Source organism: Alligator mississippiensis, chromosome 1, assembly GCF_030867095.1.
Source record: "Alligator mississippiensis isolate rAllMis1 chromosome 1, rAllMis1, whole genome shotgun sequence".
Taxonomy (NCBI): Eukaryota; Metazoa; Chordata; order Crocodylia; family Alligatoridae; genus Alligator; species Alligator mississippiensis.
In genome coordinates, this window is record NC_081824.1 from 234,561,589 (window position 1) to 234,575,240 (window position 13,652).

The following is a 13,652-nucleotide window of genomic DNA, read 5'->3' on the forward strand; positions in this document are numbered from 1 at the left end:
GTTTTCTTGGAAGAATTCAGTCACTGGCTGGGTCCTCCAAAGAGTTGGAAGAACAGACAGGGATGAATCCCCCACTGCCACCAGGGTGGGAGGCACTGTTCAAAGAATCAGCTCCCAATGTGCCCTCAGGGGTGCAAGATGTAACCAAGCCAGAGCCATCCTGAATAATGTAGCACCCCAGCATTGTGGCTAATGCTGGCACTGTTCTCCCCTCGCACTCAGACCATGGCCAAACCTTCTCCTTTTCTTTCCCAGTCACCAGCCCTTCTGTTCCACCTCAGGGTCCTGAAGGATGCTCCTGTCAGAATCACCTCCTGTCCCAATAATTCCCTCCTTTCCAGTTTTCTAGATACTTACCTGGCCTTTCACCGTGCCCAAATGTCTGCTGGTAAGGCCAGGGATCTTCCGTGCCATTGGGTGCTATCATCACAAGTTTCTCCTCCCTCTGTTTAAGTCCCCCAGTGGTTCTCATGCACTGCTGCCAGCTCATTCTCTGTGGGGTGACTTCCTCTTGATCTTGTCTCCTGGGTTTCCTGTCTCATTGCCCCACTCCCAGCCCCCACCAGAGTACCCTGATCATTTCCTACTTGTACTCATGTCACTACGACCTGCCTGTGCTTCTTCATACACTAGAGACTGCTCTTTACTCAGGAATCTCCCTCCCTTATTTCTCATCCCTTCTAAAATCTACTGCCATGAGAAGTGGGTTAATATTAAAACCAATGATCCCCTTTTCTGCACCTGATATGAAGGCACCCTTCAGATGTGCCAGTGTCTCATTTGGCTACTATGGGGTCTTATTGTTTGCATGGATGACACCCCTCTCCAGGCACCATGCCATTTACTATCATCCTGAATGTGTGGGCCATGACTGAATGCAGGCCCTGCACCTGGAGCCAGCTTGAGGGGGGTAGAGTCCTGCACCCCTGTGCATTCAGTGGGGCTCAGTTCAGGTACTGGGACTGGCTCATGTGGAACTGCTTTCAAGCCCAGGGGCTGGGTTAGTGAACTCTGTGGGGCAGAGGCTGTGTCCTCATTTGCCTCTGTGAAGCCCTGTTTTGGACACAGCAAAGTCTTAGTCTGAAAGGGCATTTTTACACCTGCATGCACCACAGCACCAGGCACTTTGAAATGCACCCAGCACTGCGATATGTGCAGCTGTATAAGCGGTGAAATAAGAGGTGCTTTAGGTCAAAAGTGCACCGCTGCCATTTTCTGCATGCTGATGCACATTTTGCCACTTATACAACTGCATGTGGCACAGTGCAGCTCGCCTCAGCTCGCATGGGGAGCAAACACAATTAATGGAGTCTGCTCCAAAGCGGCAGATCTCCAGTGTGTTGCTGGAAAAAAAGTATGTGTATAAATGCCCAAAGGTGCTAAGAGCTCTTGTCAGGGGAGTTTTGGAGTCAAAGATGCTGACAGACCTAGGAAAAGCCAGTGGCTAAGCCAAGCATTCTCCTTGCACTCTCCCGAAGATGCAATCAACCATTTTCATGGAGTAAGGCAGCTTCACACCAGGGTGATGACTGTTCAAGTAGACAGACCAGCACTACTATCCCAGGCCAATTCACAGAAGATTTGCTGGCTGGAAATGCAGGGCCAAGGAGACTTGTTCTCCAAGCCAGAGGCAGAAAAAAAAGACAAAAAACTTTCTGGTTACAGACCTTGCCAGAGGCAGATATTAGCCTGGCAGTGCAAGCCAGCTGCTTCCTGCTGCTCCTTTCCATGGTGCCTGGGGAAACAGGAGACCAGCCTGTAGGGCCTTAGCTATTTCTAATGATAAAGTTAACCACAGTACAGTGGATAGAGCCAGCCCACTCTTTTCTTTTGAGCTGTTCTACATCGGTGACTGCAGCCTCAGGGTTCTCCAAGCTGCTGGTCTTGTGGACAGAGGATATTGAGGCATGCTCTTCTAAGTATCTACCTGGTCACAACAGATGGAGATAGACAGGCAGCTCCTTGCTCTAACTCATAATTCATGAGGCTTCGCAGAAGGTGCTATGAGTTACAGCAATCTTCCCCCTGATCCAACAGATGTTTGGAGGAATCGAGCTCCACTTCGAAGCTGATCCAGGAGGAGCTGCTTGTCTCCAGCCTCTCTCCCCCAGACCTGCCTCTCACCTTTTAGCTCTGGTGCTGTCTGCAGAATGGGGCCCGGGGGGGGGGGGGAGGGAGCTCTGGACTGGGGTTTGTCCAGCCTGAGTTGAAGGGTGGTTGCATGAATTGGAGGGGGGCTCCAATCCACATGCTCCCCTTCCAGCTCAGGCTGGGTAAACCCCAGCCTGGAGCTCCCTTCCCCTCCTTTCTTCCTCTCCCTCCCTGCACACAGCAACAGGGGTGGGGCTGAGGTGCATCAACCCAGCTGTAATCGGCACAGGAACAGACAGAAGTTAATGAAGTTGCTTCACTTTGAAGTACCTTCATCTGAACCCTCATTACATGAGGGTTAATTTATTGTGCAGTCAGGTGCTTTTAAAGTGCTCTGCAGCGATGCATTTCTGTAAGGGCAAGGCTGTGAAGTGCTTTCAAGGGGCTGATCATGCAACAAATGTAACTTCTGTCAGTGCCCAACAGGGAATAGTAAGAGAACTCCTCTGTGCATTCCCTTGGCTGCCTGCAGCAGGAGGAAACCAGTACAGACAGGTCTTAGATGGGAACAGTCACAGAGAAAAAGGCCAGGCAATGGCTCATAAACCACTAAAACTGTTGCTCAGTGCAGTGGAGTGGTTAGAACCAGCCAGGAATTAACAAAGTGTAAATGAGCATGGGAAACATCTGATGGGTGGGCAGCTCTCCATTAAATGAGTATCTCCCCACCCCCAGCCACAGTGACCCATGAACTACAACTGACAGGAATAGGTAGGACTGAATACCTGGACACTGGAGCAACTGCATTCAGCCGTGGGCTCTGTCTAAAAATGGAACTGCTGGCTTTTAAAGCCTGCATGACACAGTCCTGCCTACCACAAATAATGAAAAATATGTGGAAGAACCACTTACAGTACAGCAAATTCCTTTGTTGAGCGTCATTCCCCAGTACCATTGTGTTCACCTGCTAGGAGCTGTGTGTGTTATTGCTCTAGGAATGGCTCTATTTTGAGGTGTGGCAGAAAACTGCCAGTAGTTTTACGGTACAGTTAATATTATGTGTGTCCAAGAATCACCCTTGTGCAGTAATCTGAGAGTCAGAGGAAGAATATTTTTACAAGGAAGAATGAAAGGGGAGGAAGAAAACTGTAAAACTAAATAAACAAAAAATGGTAAAACTAGAGAAATTGCTTTGGTAGTTCTTTCTTTGCCATCATAAGGAGGTAGAAGGCAAAAAGATACTAGATTAACACAGACTGGAAAGGAGGTTTTCTCTGAAAAGGGTGATAAAGGACCCTGCAGTGTCCAGGCCTTACTGACCTATATTCTTCTGTGCCCAGTTGTCTTCATGGGCTCTTTGACTCTTTGGTAAGAACAGGCTTTCATATGGGACAGTGAGAAGAAAGGGGTCTTTTGTCTCCCTTGAATGCCTCGAGCCACCTCAGAAGCAAATAAGCCTGCTACAGTACCTAGAGAGAGCCCTCGTCCCTAAGAAAACTCAGGTTGAGTGTGCTTGGTTGCTGCCTTACCCTATAGGCACTTGAAATCCCTCCGTGCCCAAGTCTCTTGTGTTAAGTCCTCTGGACACTTACATTTCTCCCACCAGACTTTCACAGGACCACTCAAATCTGATACCACCAGGCTGAAAAAGACCTGCATTTTCAACAAAATGTGTGACCCTTAAATTCAGAGACAATTTCATTGCAGAAACCTCTCTAAATGAAGGATGCTGCTTGCTCAGACCTTCCAGTTGCTCATGTGAATTGGTAATCTGGTCACTTTAGTGACAGCTGATGATAGCAGACACTTGACAAAAATGCTGGTGCCACTGAGACCCCATGGGGGCCACCACTCAGCCTGCTACGGGCACTGCTGCCCAGCCACAGGCCCAGGAATTTCATCACAGGACAGCCAGGCTCTCAGGGTGTTATGTCTGTGTTGCATCAGGGTTTGAGGGTACACTTATGTAGAATTTACATTATGGTTTGTATGAGATGGTTTGGATAAGGATGCTCCTACCTCAGGCAGCTTTGGAGTAGATGACTTCTGGAAGTCCCTTCCAGCCCTTTCTGTCTATACAGTTATGATACCAGGCAGTCCTCAACTTACAACATTTTGAGTTACAACATTTTGTACTTACAACATTTATAAATTGACACCCTGTTTCAACTTTCTGATTTCAGTTTCAACTTTATGACACTTGATCCAATGCCACGCCACACCAGCGAACAAGTTTGCTGCGTTGCTCATCTCCCTGGAGAACATCTGTCCAAACTTCCTTGGTCATTTTCTTTAAGAAAGCAGACAAACTTCAGCCAAGACTCCTGAGAAGACCCCAGCCAAGAACCCTTCAAAAAGTCCAGCAAAGTCACCTCAAAGAAGGCCTTCCAAATCAATATGATTGCTATTTACAATATAAATACATTCATGTAGCTATATTACTCATGTGTAATTGATTGAGTACAAAATTCTGGGGTATTTGTGGTGAAAATAGGGCCTCGGGCCTTGGTTCAGGAACCAACCCCCTCTTTATAACATTGTTTCCTATGGGAAAATCAGTTCCGAGTTACAACATTTTGACTTAAGACGCAGTTTTCAGGAACCAATTGTGTCGTAAGTCCGAGGACTGCCCGTCCATTGATTCTGTATTCAATGCCTCTTCCTCAAGACTCCCCAAGAAACAGCCTTATTTGGTCTCCCTCTCCTGAGAGGACTCCCTAAAGCCAGCCCCGAAGTGGCTTCTCAAGGGGCAAGCCTTTGACTTTGAGACCCTGGCTCTTCTCAGTGCGTGGCTGCCCCAATGATCTGTAGCACACCCCCCCATCCTCTGAGACCTCCTTCTTTTTGTCAGCTCCCAGGAAGGAGAGGGTGTTTTCTTTTTCAAAGCGGAGGAGCCAGAGTGCCAATGTCTCAAACAACACAGCAGACTCTGCCCCAAAGCAGTCTTTATTGTGCCATTCCAGTTCCCTCTGTCCTTCCATAGACTCCCTGGGACTTTTCCTCTGACCCTTGAACTACTCTTTCTCCAGCTTTCTCAGATCATCATTCATGCCCCTGCCCCCGAGCATTCACAACAATAATGGGAAGCTAGAACTCAGGCCACTTTGCCTCTTTCATCACACTAATAATCTGGAGAAATTGACCTGAAAAAAACACTTCCCAGGGAACACTGCTTCACCCAAGCTCCTCTGCCCAGCTGTGGGTGCCTGGGTTAGGGTCCAAGACTCCTTTCCCACAAGCTTCCATGAACAATTTTCCTCTCTCTATCCATTTGCCCTTTGGTGCATGTGCATGTGATGCTGTAACAGGCATACGTGGTAGGTACATTCTCATTGTCAGATGCAAAGCTGTTGCAATTCAAAGGGTGCAAATAGCTTTGAACAACACTGCTGGAACACTAGGAGCAGAAAATTCAGATTCATGTCAATTTGCATACAAAATGGCTTGGGAAAAGGAGATGTCCGTTAAGAACTTGCATTCCTGGAGCCACGTGTTGGACTGGCTAAAAAGAAGCAGCAGTGCTCTGTCACAGGTAACTAAAAGGTGTGCCCCCTTACTTGACTGGCGGTGGAGGCAGATGCAGCAGCAGAGGCAGCAGCAGTGGGGGCAGCAGCAGCTGATCCCCCTAAGGTAAGTGGGGCAGAGGGAGCCGGCACAGCTGAGCCGAATCCAGAGGGGAAGCCTCCTGGATCCCTTTTAGTTGAGCCAGTAGGGAGCCACACACGAACAGAGCATGCAAACAGGCGTACTCTGTAAGGGCGCGCCGATGTTTGCGCCGGTGTTCACGCAGGCAGGCAAGCAGGAGGGGCCAGAGGAAGTCTTGGTAAGGGAAAGGCGAAAGCACCACACCAATAAATAAAAATTGTGTGGACGCAGAGTGCTGCTAGGGCCCCTACCCGGGGGCGCCGCCTACCCAGGGCTCCTCTGAGGCCTCCACCCAGGTGAAGCCCACAGTGGGGCTGGCATACCCTGCCCCCTGACTTCCGGTGGATGCCCAGCAGGGCCGGGGGGGGCAGGAAATGGGGGCCCCCACACCTGTCCCGCAGGCACCCATCTTAGGGACTTGGAGGGGCAGGTGAGGGAGCTCCAGGAGGAGGTTAGCAGGCTGAGGGGGATCAGAGAAGCAGAGGATGAAATTGATGGGTATTTCCTTTCCCTGCAGGGCCAAGCATCAAAGCAAGAAGAACCCCAGGAAGTGCCCTCCATAGTGGAATGGCAGATGGTTCCCTCCAGAGCCAGGGCTGCTCACGGTAGTGCAGTACCAGCTCCCACAATCCAGCTGGGGAACAGGTACGAGGCCCTGGTGACATCAGAAGAAGAGGAACGTGAGGAGGAAACCTCTGGTGAGGAGGTCACTCCAAGCACAGAACAGGTTGGAGGAAGCAAGTTGACCCGGAGGAAGAGACACCGGGTACTCGTCATAGGTGACTCCATCCTGAGAGGAACAGAGGGTCCTATCTGTCGCCAGGATCTCATGACATGCAAGGTCTACTGCCTCCCTGGAGCATGGATTCAGAACGTGACGGAGATGATCCCAGCCCTCATCCGGCCCACTGATTACTACCTTGTGGTCATAATCCATGTGGGCATTAATAATGCAGCCAGAAGCAGTCCAGACCACCTGATGAAGGACTACCAAGCACTGGGGGACAAGCTGAAGGAGATAGGGGCACAGGTGGTCTTCTCATCGATCTTTCCAGTGAACAGGCATGGAAGACACCATGAGACTTGCATCTGGGATGTCAACTTGTGGCTTTGGGGATGGTGTCTCGTGGTGGGCTTCGGCTTTCGGGACCACGACCCTCCCTTCAGAATGAGAGTCATGCTTAGGTGGGATGGGCTTCACCTCTCCCTCAAAGGTAAGCGTGTGTACTCTTCCAAGTTGGCTGATCTCCTCTGGTGGGCTTTAAACTAGGCACGTTGGGGGAGGGGAAGGAAGAGGACCAAAGGAGCCACAGAACACCAAACCAAGAGACACCCACAAGAACTGTCCAGCCAAGTCAGGCGACGAGCACAAGAAATACCCAGGTAAGAGACAGGGGCCTGGACAGTCCGGGGGTTGGGGGGGAGGCGCATACACCCTCAGGAGGCCTTAAATGCCTCCACACTAATGCTTGCAGTATGGGGAACAAGCAGGAGAAACTTGCCCTCTTGTTAGCTAACACACACACAGACATAGCGGGGCTCACTGAAACTTGGTGGGATCCAGTGCATGACTGGGTGGTAAACACCAAGGGCTATAGGCTGTACAGGTGGGATAGAACAGGGAGGGAAGGTGGGTGTGTGGCGCTCTACATCAAAGAGCAATACACATCCTCAACAAACAGCACTGGGTCTGAGGTAGGGAAGATGGAGGTGCTCTGGGTCAGAATACAAGAGGGTCGGGGGGAAAGAGAACTAATGGTGGAGGTTTACTACAGGCCACCCAACCAGGGGGAAGAGCTGGACCGGGAATTCTCAGGTCAGCTCGCGGAGGCAGTTAAGGCAAGGGACAGGGACCTCCACCTAACCTAGGAGATGCACAGTCCCACCAAAGGAAATGCCTTGTTGGATCTGGTCCTGGCCACAGGCAATGACCTGGTGAGGGGTCTGTGGGTGCTCGATCACCTGGGTGATAGTGATCATCGCCTACTGGAATTCACCATCCAGCGCAGGGTGTCAAAGGCCTGCAGCAAGGCAGCAGCCCTGGACTTCAGGAGGGCAGATTTCAATGAGGTAAGGAGACTAGTCGGGGAGGCACTGAGGTCCTGGAGGGGAGGGGAGTTGGGAGTCTAAGACGAGTGGTCGTTCCTTAAGGAGATGATCCTCCAAGCCCAAAGCATGAGAATCCCCATGTGGATCAAAGGGGCAAGAGTGCTCAAAAGCCCCCATGGCTCACCAAAAGCATCCACGAACACCTCAAAGCCAAAAAGGAGGCGTATACCCAATGGAAGGGAAGGGCCATCGCCAAGGAGGATTATACCTCCATTGCTCAAGACTGTAGGGGGGCTGTTAGGAAGGCTAAGGCGGAGATGGAACTGGGACTAGCGACCCGGATCAAAGATAGCAAGTAGTCCTTTTTTAAATACATAGGGGATAAAAAGAAGGTGCCAAATAATGTGGGGCTTCTGCAGGACATGCTTGGTAATCTGGTGGTAGCACCAGATAACAAAGCTAATCTCTTTAACAGATTCTTTGCTTCCATTTTTCTGAGCAGGGACAGGGACATCCCCTCCACTGGGATCCCGGAGGGACCCAGGGGAGGCGCAGCCAGGCCCAGGGTCAGTGAGGACCTAGTCAGGGAACTCTTGGTGGGACTAGACGTGTTAAAATCAGCAGGTCCTGACGACCTCCACCCCAGAGTGCTGAGGGAACTGGCAGAGGTCATTGCAGGACCCCGGCACAGCTTTACAAGCACTCATGGTGCTCTGGGGAGGTGCCTGATGACTGGAAAAGGCCAATGTGGTTCCCATTTTCAAAAAAGGGAGGGAAGAGGACCCAGGAGACGATAGGTCCATTAGTCTTACCTCAGTCCTGGGGAAGCTCTTTGAGAAAATTATCCAGGAGTACATCTGTGAGGGGCCAGAAGGGGAGATTATGCTTAGGGGCAACCAACATGGGTTTATTCGAGGCAGGTCCTGTCAGACCAACCTGGTGGCCTTCTACGACCAGGTCACAAAAGCCTTGGATGCAGGTGTCATGGTGGACGTAGTCTTCCTGGACTTTAGGAAGGCCTCTGACACTGTCTCTCACCCCATTCTCATTAAAAAGTTAGGTGACTGTGGTGTTGACTCCTACACAATCAGATGGGCCACAAGCTGGCTGGAGGGCTGCACCCAGAGAGTGGTGGTGGACGGGTCATTTTTGACCTGGAGAGACATGGGCAGTGGGGTACCCCAGGTCTTGGTCCTTGGGCCCGCACTATTCAATATCTTCATCAGCGATTTGGATGAGTGAGTGAAAAGCACCTTGTTCAAGTTCGCAGATGACACTAAGATGTGGGGAGAAGTGAGCATGCTAGAAGAGAGGGACAGGCTATAACTAGATCTGGACAGGTTACAGAGGTAGGTGGATGAGAATAGGATGGGTTTCAATACAGACAAGTGCACGGTGTTGCACCTGGTGGGGAAGAACCAGCAGCACACCTACAGGCTGGGGAACTCCCTTCTCGTCAGCACAGAGGCAGAAAAGGGCACAGGAGGCACTACTTCACAGTCAGGGGGGCTAGGATCTGGAACCAACTTCCAAGGGAAGTGGTGCTTGCCCCTACCCTGGGGGTCTTCAAAAGGAGGCTAGACAGCCACCTAGCTGGGGTCATTTGACACCAGCATCCTTTCCTGTCCATGGCAGGGGGACAAACTTGATGATTTGCTTAGGTCCCTTCTGACCCTACTGTCGGGACCAAGGGCGGTCTAAGGCTATGGCCAGTAGCCCGGACCGTCAGGTGGGGTTTTTCCACGATGAAGTAGAGTTAGGCATGGAAGCGTATTGGTTTTACAAAGAAAGCTTTACTTACAATGCCGATGGTCACAGTGCAGGAAGGAAACTTGCTTGAGTTGCGGTTGCACGCAAACAAACACAAGTGAGATCTCTTCCGAACCAAACCGAGATGAGTCGTCGATGTACGAGCGCTTCACACGGGGGTACATCAAATTTTCCACTATGACGGGGAGTGGCTAAGAGCTGATCAGGCCTCTCTGTCCTCCTCCAAGACACACGTGGAGTTTGCTAAGCTCCACAGCGCACTCGGAGTTCCCCACGAGATGGTTGTGGAGTCCTCCAACTTGGGTGGAAACTGCTCTAAACTTTTATACGGCTAGCGAGCCAATTGCTAGCCGCCACGTAGGAATAATTTAGAATTGACCAATAGTGGGACACTAATTTGCATACGTGTGGCGGGAACTCTTATGCAACGGGGTTTTCTCTCTGCAGCTGAGAAATCCACCGTGCAAAGAAAGCTCCATGTGGTGGGAAAATTCCAATGTGCCGAGGCACTAAAAATCATTGGGTTATGACACCTACCAACTGTGAAACTACGAAAAAGCTAGTTCTGCCTCATGATGTCAGGCACATGTGGGATGGAATGGCAGAAAGTTGGCCTTTCCCAGAGCTTCCTGAAACCATAAAGAATCAGGCCCACAGGCATTTACAATGCTTCCTTCCAACAAAAATGGCCCAAATGGATGCTGGTAACTACTGTATTTCATGACATATAAGTCAAGGTTTGAAGCACAATTTTTAATTTGTAAATTTCAGCCTTGACTTATACACTGTATCAGGGCCCCCTGTGAGCAGTGCTGGGTTCAGCATCAGCTGGCATGGCCCAGGCAGCACCGCTTGCAGGGGATTCGTAGATTTATAGATTCATAGATGCTAGGGTTGGCAGGGACCTCAATAGATCATCGAGTCCGACCCCCTGCATAGGCAGGAGAGAGTGCTGGGTTCAGATGACCCCAGCTAGATGCCTATCTAACCTCCTCTTGAAGACCCCCAGGGTAGGGGAGAGCACCACCTCCCTTGGGAGCCCGTTCCAGACCTTGGCCACTCGAACTGTGAAGAAGTTCTTCCTAATGTCTAGTCTAAATCTGCTCTCTGCTAGCTTGTGGCCATTACTTCTTGTAACCCCCGGGGGCGCCTTGGTGAATAAAACCTCACCAATTCCCTTCTGTGCCCCCGTGATGAACTTATAGGCAGCCACAAGGTTGCCTCTCAACCTTCTCTTGCGGAGGCTGGGGTCCAGGTGCCCCAGTCTCTCCTCATAGGGCTTGGCCTGCAAGCCCTTAACCATACGAGTGGCCCTTCTCTGGACCCTCTCCAGGTTATCCACATCCCTCTTGAAGTGCGGCGTCCAAAACTGCACACAGTATTCCAACTGAGGTCTGACCAGCGCCTGATAGAGGGGAAGTATCACCTCCTTGGATCTATTCATCATGCATCTGCTGATGCACGATAAAGTGCCATTGGCTTTTCTGATGGCTTCATCACACTGCCGACTCATGTTCATCTTGGAGTCCACTAGGACTCCAAGATCCCTTTCCGCTTCCGTTCCACCAAGCAGGTCATTCCCTAGGCAGTAGGTATGCTGGACATTTTTCCTCCCTAGGTGCAGCACTTTGCATTTCTCCTTGTTGAACTCCTTGTACATTTCACTCCCTCGTCCAAGTCGCTGATGAAGACATTAAAGAGTATCAGTCCAAGGACCGAGCCCTGCGGGACCCCACTGCCCACACCCTTCCAGGTCGATACCGACCCATCCACTACGACTCTCTGGGTGCGACCTTCTAGCCAATTCGCCACCCACTGGACTGTGTAGTCATCCAAGTCACAGCCTCTTAACTTGTTCACCAGTATGGGGTGGGATACCGTATCGAAGGCCTTCCTGAAGTCTAAGTATACGACATCAACCCCTACTCCTGTGTCCAGGCATTTTGTAACCTGGTCATAAAAAGAGACTAGATTAATCAGGAATGATCTACCTGCTACGAACCTGTGCTGGTTTCCCCTCAGCATAATTTGTCCTGCCGGGCTCTCGCAAATGTGAACCTTGAAAATTTTTTCGAAGACTTTGCCTAGGATGGACGTGAGACTGACTGGCCTATAGTTGCCTGGGTCCTCCTTCCTCCCCTTCTTGAAAATGGGGACCACATTGGCCCTTTTCCAGTCCTCCGGGACCTGTGCCAAGAGTGTTCAAATATTACCGCCAGTGGCTCTGCAATGATGTCAGCCAGTGCCTTCAGTACCCTCGGATGGAGCTCGTCCGGGCCTGCCGACTTAAAGGCATCCAGTTCATCCAAGTGCCTCTGCACCATCTCAGGGTCTACGCGTGGCAGTCTGGCGCCTTGCTGCTGCCTCTCTACAACCCCAGTGAGAGCCTTGTCCTGCCCCTCACTTAGGGACACTGAGGCAAAGAACTCATTGAGGAGTTCAGCCTTGTCCCCCCTGTCTGTCACCAATTGCTTCTGCCCATTTAGTAGGGATCCTATTCCTCCCTGGGCCTTCCTTTTACTCCCTATATATCTAAAAAACAATTTTTTGTTATCCTTTACTTGGGATGCCATCCTCAGCTCCATGGTAGCTTTGGCCTGTCTAACTGCCTCCCTACAAGTGCGAGCAGAGGAGGTATACTCCTCTTTGGTAATCTCTCCCCGTTTCCACTTTTTATATGCTCCCCTTTTAGTCCGCAGGCTGCCCTGGATTTCTCTGGTCAGCCAAGGAAGCCTCCTGGCCCCTTTCCCTCTTTTTCCTCGCATCGGGATCACCTCCCTCTGTGCCCGAAGGATCATTTCTTTAAGGCACAGCCTTGGATGGGAGGGCACCAGCCAAGTACCAAGCCTGGTGCCACTCACAGGGGACAGGGATGGAGATGGGGCCAGGCTCAGTTGGCGTGGCCCCATCCCCTGAGAACAGTGCTGCCTGAGCTGCACTGAGCCCGGCGCCGCTCAAAGGGGATGGAGCCACGCCAACTATGCACAGCGCCTGGCCCTGTCTACTGCAAGTGCCACTGCCAATTGTCAAGCCTGGTACCACCCGCAGAGGACAGGGCTGGGCTTGGTGCTTGGCAGTGCTGCTCACAGGGGATGGGGCTGCACCAGCCGAGTGCTGAGCCTGGCCCTGTGTACTGTGAGTGGTGCTGCCAAGTGCCGAGCTGAGCACTGTCCCCTGAGAACGGCGCCAGGCTTGGCTGGTGTGGCTGAGCTTGGTGCTCAGCAGAACCACTCACAGCAGATGGGGCTGGGCTTGATGCTCGACTGGTACGGCCCACGCCACTCACAGGGGATGGGGCCATGCCAGTTGAGCACCAAGCACTGAGCCTGGCCCCGGCCCTGTCTCCTGAGAGTGGATCTGGGTTCAGCGCTTGGCTGGCACAGCCGGACTTGGTACTCAGCAGCACCACTCACAGGAGACAGGGCCAGGCTCCATGCTTGGGTGGCATGGCCCAGGCTGTACTACTTGCACGGGATGGGGGCCACACCAGCCGAGCCTGTCCCTGTCCCCTGTGATTAGTGCTGTGGCATGTGTCCACCCCTCAGGTGCCTGGCCTGCATAAATCAACCCCATATTTCTGATCCAAAAAGTTAGGTGAAATTATATACTGAATCTACAAAGTTCCTAAATTTTTGGATCAGAAAAATGGGTCGACTTATACACCAAATGGACCTATACACTGTGAAATACAGTATGTCTGTAGGGCTTTTAATGAGGTTGCTCCTAGGTGTGCATTACAATCACTGTCCTCCTCTTTTGCTAAGGTAAAATTCCTGCACTAGAAGTGTGTTCAAAAAGCACCTGAGCCTCTCACATCCTGAGAAATACAAAAATTAAAGTTTCTTGCTAGCATTATAGCTAGCTGTAATTAATTTGTAAAATGCTCCTTTTGGGAAGCATGTCCTTTTCATGGGGCTGTCAGGTGGAATACAGTATAGATTAAGGTAGAAACAACAAGCTGTTGTTTCTGGTCAGAGCTTCGGTGCGGGAATGGGAGTGCTCCTCATCCTGGTAGCATATTGCTCAACCTGCATGGAACTTTTTCCTATGAGTGTAAAACCATGCATGGAGGGAGGGGGCAGCTGTAACCCCCGCTT